The sequence below is a fragment of the Alligator sinensis genome, unplaced genomic scaffold (genome assembly GCF_000455745.1).
Source record: "Alligator sinensis unplaced genomic scaffold, ASM45574v1 scaffold919_1, whole genome shotgun sequence".
NCBI classification, from domain to species: Eukaryota; Metazoa; Chordata; order Crocodylia; family Alligatoridae; genus Alligator; species Alligator sinensis.
In genome coordinates, this window is record NW_005842191.1 from 303,835 (window position 1) to 309,098 (window position 5,264).

The 5,264-nt window shown below is 51.6% G+C and overlaps 1 non-coding gene across 1 annotated transcript; it reads left to right on the forward strand.

The window, feature by feature from the left end:
• The first annotated feature begins 3,849 nt into the window (after positions 1–3,849).
• Positions 3,850–3,921, forward strand: TRNAC-GCA. The gene has a single exon. It is a non-coding gene; the product is annotated as a tRNA-Cys (tRNA).
• Positions 3,922–5,264: the final 1,343 nt, after the last annotated feature.

The following is a 5,264-nucleotide window of genomic DNA, read 5'->3' on the forward strand; positions in this document are numbered from 1 at the left end:
CTGGGGAGGGGACAGGCAACATGGTGGCAGATACAGCAGGAAACAGAATAGCAGATCAGGCAGGGAGTGTGGTCAGGAATGAAAAAGAAGAGCAGCAGCTCAGTCAAAGAGCACAGTGCAGGGAGCAGAAAACCACGGAGCAGATTGGGTAAGGGCAAGGGATCAGAGTGGTATGTGGGGAGGGGGCAGAGCTAATTTTGGCATGTCTGCTGGCCAAAGAAGGTTGGCCCCCACTGAATTAGAAGAACCTTCCTGTGCTGCCCAGGCAGGCAGGGTAGCTGCTAAAGTGGTCTCTGTGGCTCATGGGCCTAGGAAATGCTTCAGAAGTAGGCTTTGTACCATTAATTGATAGCCATTGGGGACAGTGTGGCATGGATGATGCTTGGAACATGGAGCTCAGACTCCTGCCTTCTAACCCCAGCTCTGTGATTGTCTGATGAGTAAATGGGAAGAAATTTCTCAAAACTCGTATGTTAAATCATGCATGGCCAAGCCCTGATTGCACACAGACATTGTACACGCTTGTTTGCTCATCTGCATCGTGCACATGGGCATCAAGCATACGCACGCAGCGGTGTGCTTGCACCCCGGCAGGCCATGTGGGTGTAATTCAGCACACATGCTAAACATGTCTCTTAATCAGTAAAATCAAGATGATGCCAACCTGCCCCCTGGGGCTACTGTGAAGATTAACTAGCTCATGTTTTGTGAAGCACGGCTAATAATGTAAAAGGTAATTAGTACGATTTGGATCTGAACTAAGCACTGTGCTAGAAGTTAGGACTCTTGGGTCCTTGCTCAGCTCTGTCACTCGCCTGTTGGGGGACTTTGGGCAAGTCACTGGTCCTCTCTGTGCCTCAGTTTCACCATCAGTAAAATGGCACTAACCCACCTTTGCATGCAGTATTGAGATTTGTGGCGCAACAGTGTTGCATGTTTTAGGATAATATAAATAACAATATTCATCTCCAGGGGGATGTGCTGAGGCCTCTTGTTTAAACCAATTCACTGAATTAAAAAGATCCCTGGCTGTGTTCTAGCCAGACTAGACGGTTTTGTTGCTGGGTTTATAGCACAGAGCTGCTCGCTGTGCCTAGATGCCTAGTTGCCAGCTGGTACAGCAACTCTGGTGGAGAAAGTTAACAGGAGCTGTGTGGTGAGGCAGATTTGGGAGATGGGAGAAAACCACTCAGTTTAACGGAGTCTGGTTAGGGATCTTATTTAGTTTAGTCTACAAGGTGCATATCTACCCCGCTTTCTGTCTGGCTTCAGCTATTCTGCCCTGCAGACCAGGTTGTAGCAATGTTGTAATGATGCATCTCTGGTGGTCTGGGGAATACACATGCATGAATGCACACACTGTGGTACTGATAAAGTCCATGGTGGTGTTGGGGAGAGGCCTGGTGTAAGTTTGGGGTGGGGGTGTGATATGCCTGACTCTCCAAGCTGGCATGTGTTCTGGCTCTGTAAGCAATGTGCTCACGCTACCACTGTGTGTAGGGAGATTGGTCCCTGGGGTGACTAATCACAGGTTAGTTCAGCTTGGAATCCCTTCCCCCTCCATTAACACAATGGACAAACTCCCTGAGAGGTGCTGGAGAGGCTTGAAGGAAACAGTGTAGAGTAATGGCAGCAGGAAGTGCCAGGAGGGAGGTGTGGGCACTGCCTGGCCATCAGGAGCACACAGTTTTGTGGCCAGGTCAGCTCTAGCATGGTGCTCTGCTCCCTCTTATGGTGCACAAGGCCACTGACCCTCTAGTCAGGCAGTGAACGCCATCTGATGTGACCCAGGGGTTCTAACCGCACTGTGTGTCTGGCTATGCCGGGGATAAATGAGGAGACCATCTTGTCTCCCAAGGTTATCATCGGCTTCAGCTCTGGGGCCTGTCCGCTGATTATCTTTGCTTGTTACATGAGCTGTTGCTGGCAAGACATTTGCAAAAGTAATGAGGTGGTGGATGGAGGTTATCACCATGCGGGCCCTGAAGATCCCTCTCTGGAGTTCAAAATGGTTTAAGTGCTAGTGGAGAGGGGACAAAACCATTTCACTCCCCTGTCTTGTCTGTATCACTTCTTGAGCTGCTGTGGGCACCAGCTGAACCATCCTCTGTATGGGGGACTTAGAGAAAAACTTCCCCTGGGCAGGTTATTCCAGGATTGCTGATGGGGAGTATCTTGCCCCTTTGCTCTGCAGTGTCTGGGGCTGGGAATGTTGGAGGTGGGACGCTGGCTAGACAGGTCTTGCATTGGGCCACTCCTGGTTCCTGAGCTTGAGGCCTCTGCTGCCAGTGACCAAAGAGAGCAACTGAGCCTCACCTTCCTGTACACAGACCCAGCAGGGCAGAAGGGGACAGGGTGTGGTTGCGGCAAAAACATCCATCTCAAAGACAGGCAAGTGCATCCATGGCTTTTACCCACCAATCTGTGGCTGGCTCTGGAGGTGATCAGATGTGTAGATAGATGGGCCTGACTCTTGCAGGGAAGGACCTATGCTGTGTGAGCTTTGACTGTGCTCACTGTGTAGCTGGGCAGAGAATCCCCAGTATCCTGCTCAGAGCCTCCACTGGGGAGGGGCACTGACACTACATCTGGGCCAGGGAGGGGACAGTGCATGGCTTCTGTTCCAGTCCAGCCTGGAGCAAAGATGTTCCCATTTATAACCTGAAGAAGAAAGGCAGCTGCTCCTTGGGAGGCTCTGAACTGACCCACTTGTGCTGCCTGTGAAAAAGTGAGAGAAAAGAAGGCAGTAACTGCATAGAAGATGAGGGGTGGAGAGGAGCTGAGAGAGGCAGCAGCATAGAAGGGCTCTCATCAGTGCCATGGCTGAAGTGGCACAGTGGGCTGAGGACAGTGTCCTTACCCCTGCCACACACCCTTCTCTATTCAGCTCTGAAGCTTCACTGGTTTGCATTTCCAGGATCTCCCTGCCACCTCTCAGAGGAGTCCAAAAGTAGGGCCCACCTGCCCCAGGGGAGTTATGAATAAGTAGTAGCTAGCCAGCCTCCTGCCTGTACCATTAGTCTAAATGCATGAGGCACCTCTCAGACTGGCAAGGTTCCCTGGGAGGCATGTAAGGAAAAGCCAAGAATGACTTCATCTTCCCTGAAATGCAACCATCTCTGGGGTGGAACAGCAGCAGCTGGTTAATAGAGCACAGGTCAAGAAGTGAAGGAGGCTCCTGTATCCAGCTGACACTGCTGAACAAAGTGGGGATGTAGTTGCCTGAGCTGGAGGGTGGCCAGATGCACAGGATCTTTGGTAAGTGGGGGGCATTCAGCATCTGTCATGCATATGTGATAGCTGCCCAGACAGCTTGCACACCCAAGTATTGAATGCATGGGCTGTTACAGCTGGAGCTAAGGGCTGTAACAAGCCCACATCTACAGTGGCTGGGCAGAGGAGAGGATTTGAATTGTGTGTCACCCAAGATTACACCTGCCCTCTGGAAGATGGCATCTCTAGCAGTACCATGTTGGAGGCTTTGGCTCAGTAGTAACTCTGAGCAGGACTCCTTCTCCTGGGCCATTATCGCCAGTTCCTGGGTGTTCCCACATCCCTAGTGACCTGGCCTGCCTCAGCTGTCAGATTTGTGAAACCTATTGTGCCAGGAGTGAAACGCCCAATAAATGAGCTTGACAGCAGCTTGCTCCACACACTGACTCCCCACCCTGACCAGCCAGGATTCCAGCAAAGCCTCATAGGCTTGGAGCTGCTGGCTGGCTGGTTCACTCAGATCTCTTGCACATGCAGTAGTTCCTCTACTTCTGTTATAGTTTACATCTATTAGGCAGCAAAAAAGTTGTGCAAATCCTCCAATTGGTGTTTAGGCAAGATAATTCAAAAGTACCAGGGGGTATAGCTCATTGGTAGAGCATTTGACTGCAGATCAAGAGGTCTCCAGTTCAAATCTGGGTGCCCCCTTTGTTTTCTTCAAGCTAAAATGTCTGTCCACTGATTTCCATAGAGAATGCAACTGAGCTGTGTGGTCAAGGTAAGCAAGGTTGGTATCATACATCCTCCAGACTGACTGCCTGGAGGTTAAGACAGAAGCAAGCTCTCCCCTAAGAAAGAAGCACAGTAGGGCAATGTACTTGTCAGACAGAGCAGATGGTACTTTGAAGTGAGGCCTCCCAGCAGTCAGGGTAACAGGCCTTACTGATCATCGCTGTGGCTTGCAGGCCTGAGGAATAGTCAGAAGCTGGTGCTGTTGTAACGTGTTTATTTCAGAGCAATGCTATGTACAGGCTACTTACAGGAATAAATACAGGCCCCTTGTTCCTGGGATAGAAAGGAATAGCCATCGCCTCCTCACTAGGGTGAGAGCTTCATGCACCTCCAGTTGCTTTTCTGATACTCAAGTGCTTTCCTGGAAGAGATGGGAGTGGAGACATCAGGGTGGAGAAGGGGCAAATAAACTTCACCCCCTTGCAAGGCTGAGCACAGAGCCTTGCCTCCCAATCCCGTTTTGTGATCGCAAGGCTATGCTCTAATCCCACAGCCCAGCATAGAACCCAGGATTCCTGGGGTGCAACCCCATCTCTGACTATTAAACCCCCCACCACTGTCTTCCAATTAAGATTGGAACCCAGGAGCCCTGGGTCCTAGTCCCCTGCTCTAACCACTGTTACCCACCACAGTCTGCAAAGTACTTTGAGTACTTTGAGTAGCAGCTGAAATGCAGCTGGTATTTCTGGGCCTTTCCAGCATTAATTAAGCCTCCAGCCATGCTCCAGCATGGATGGGGTCTGGCAGCATGGCAGCCCTGAGCCCCCAGCTCTGTCCCGGAGTCCTGCCCATGGACCAAGGCGGAGATCACTCTTCTGTGCCCAGGCCCTATGCTCAATAACCACTGCCCTGCATCGGGGACACTCACTCTTGGTCGATGGCCCCAGCTCTGCACACCAGCCCCTCCTGGCAGGGGCAGACCTGGTTGATGCTGAAGGCCAGCCCACCAGGGGGCACATAGCAGCTTTCATCCATGACCAGCCTTTTCTTGCAGACCATCTCACCATGCTGGCGGGCACAACAGGCAGCCGGCCCACAGTCCTTGTCCTGCCTGCAACCTTTATCTTCCACTTAGAGCAGACCCCTGTTGTGCAGCGAGCTCTGCATGAGCAGATTGGGGCAGGAGCTGGCTGTAGTCACCACTTTCAGAAAGCTCTGGCACAGCTGTTTGCCCTCCTTTCCCCGTCCCCCCTCCTTTTCCCCTCTCCACTAGAAGCAGCAGCCCAGAACAGGAGCAACCAGTGATGGCAGCAATACTC